A 2370-nucleotide genomic window follows, 5' to 3' on the forward strand; every position below is an offset into this window, starting at 1 on the left:
TCTTCTTTCTGGAGCTCCAAAGCTACATCCAGTCAAGGTTTTTGTTGTTTATGCATTTCATTTGTTCAATTTGTGTATCTGATTTGTCTTGATCTTTTTAAGACAATGTCTCTGGTTTTTAGTTGAAAAATTGTTTTTGATCTAATTTCTGCCCTAGTCTAAGCCATCCAAACAACACTGGATGCTTCCAATCAGCATAGGAAGCATCCACAAAGACTGCCTGCATTCCTACAGTTGTCTTATAAAATGCAATTAAGTTAATAGGATTTCAAGAAAACATCTAAAAAAGATCTAGAAAACTTCACATAGAAAGGTAAGTTGACATGATTATGTACATTTTAATAGTTTAAAAAGAAAATATTTAAGGCACTACATCAACTAACAATATAATTTCAGATTTATAGACTGCAATGTCCACTACTGACAAAAAGGTAAGCTAACATAGTGTCTACATTAGTAGCAAAATATTGTTAAGTCTTCACTTCAGCAGTTCAACAAATGTATTTTTTTAGATTTCTGAAACACTGAAGTCATAACGTCCTCCATATACCCATCACAAGATTCTCTGCTCCACAAAATTCTCTGCTCCATGAACTTTTATAAAGAAGTGCACAAGTGATATAACAGTAAGTTTTATTGAAGTACATTTAAGTTGTTGACATTTATACAAGCACTGATTAATCTACTAATTGTACACTTTCAAGTTTGTACAGAAACTCAATAACTACTGTTGATATTTTGAAGTCCACATATCCCTATACAAATGACGGTAAGCTAACAGACCATGTGTATGTTAGTTGCGAAATGTTTTTAATGTAAAGACTTCACTTATTGCACTTTGTTCAATGAATGTAATGTTTTCAGATTTCTGAAATTCACCAAAGTCCTAACTTTCTCCATATATCCATCACAAGATTATCTGCACCATTAACTTTTATAAAGAATCGTACAACTATTAAGATGGTAGGTTTGATTGAAGAAAATTTAAGTTGTGGACATTTATACAAGCACTGATTAATCTACTAATGGTACACTTTCAGATTTGTGCAGCAACTCAATAACTACTGTTGTTATTTTGAAGTCCACAAACCCCTATACAAATGTCAAATGTCCCCATATACAAACTAACAGACCATGTCTATGTTAGTTGCAAAATGTTTAATGCGAAGACTTCACTTATTGCACTTTGTTGAATGAATGTAATATTTGCAGATTTCTGAAATTCACTGAAGTCATAATTTCCCATATACCCATCACAAGATTATCTGCTCCATGAACTCCTATAAAGAAGTCCACAGCTGATAAAAAGGTATATTTCATTGTATGTCTGCATAATTTAAATTGAAACGCTTTCATTCAAACCCTGATTAATCTACTATTGGTACACTTTCAGATTTGTGCAACAACTCAATAACCACTGTTGATATTCTGAGGTCCATAAACTCTTATACAAATTTTCACTACTGACAAAAAGGTAAGCTAACAAAAACATTGCCATTAAGAAGAAAATGTTTGTTAACCCTTTACTTTCACCAAGCAGTTTGTTCAATGCTTGTCATCTTTGCAGATAACTTCCTCCATATACCCATCTCAAGATTATCTGCTTCATTAACTTTTATAAAGAAGTTCACAACTGATAAAACGGTACATTTTATTGAAGTAAATTTAAGTTGTTGACTTTTATACAAGCACTGATTAATCTACTAATGGTACACTTTCAGATTTGTGCAGCAACTCAATAACCACTGTTGATATTCTGAAGTCCACAAACCCTTGTACAAATGTCCACTACCAACAAAAATGTAAGTTAACATACAATGTCTATGTTAGCTGCAAAATATTTTATGTGAAGACTTCACTTGGAGCATTTAATGAATGTAATATTTTCAGATTTCTGAAACACACTGAAGTCATAACTTCCTCCATGTACTCATCACAAGATTTTCTGATCCATGAACTCCTATAAAGAAGCCCACAGCTGATAAAAAAGGTATATTTCATTGCATGTCTGCAAAATTGAAATTGAAACGCTTTCATTCAAGCCCTAGTTAATCTACTTTCAGATTTGTGCAACAACTCAAAAACCACTGTTGATATTCTGAGGTCCATAAACTCCATAAACAATTTTTCACTACTGAAAAAAGGTAAGCTAACAGACATTTTCTACATTGATGGCTATGTTTTTTGTGTAAACCTTTTACTTTCACCAAGCAGTTTGTTAAACGCATGTAAACTTTGCAGATATCTGAAACGCACAAGTCATAACTTCCTCCCATATACCAATCGCAAGATTTTCTACTGCATGAACTTCTGTAAATTATACAACTGATTAAAAAAGGTAATATACAATGAATATATTCAAACGTGTTA

The 2370-nt window shown here is 32.2% G+C and overlaps 1 long non-coding RNA gene across 1 annotated transcript; it reads left to right on the forward strand.

The window, feature by feature from the left end:
* Nucleotides 1-1217: 1217 nt before the first annotated feature.
* On the forward strand, nt 1218-1960 carry LOC307160609. Its single transcript, XR_013821572.1, has 3 exons — nt 1218-1309; nt 1722-1802; nt 1891-1960. It is a non-coding gene; the product is annotated as an uncharacterized lncRNA (long non-coding RNA).
* Nucleotides 1961-2370: the final 410 nt, after the last annotated feature.

Source organism: Squalius cephalus (assembly GCF_949319135.1).
Source record: "Squalius cephalus genome assembly, chromosome: 6".
Classification (NCBI taxonomy): Eukaryota; Metazoa; Chordata; class Actinopteri; order Cypriniformes; family Leuciscidae; genus Squalius; species Squalius cephalus.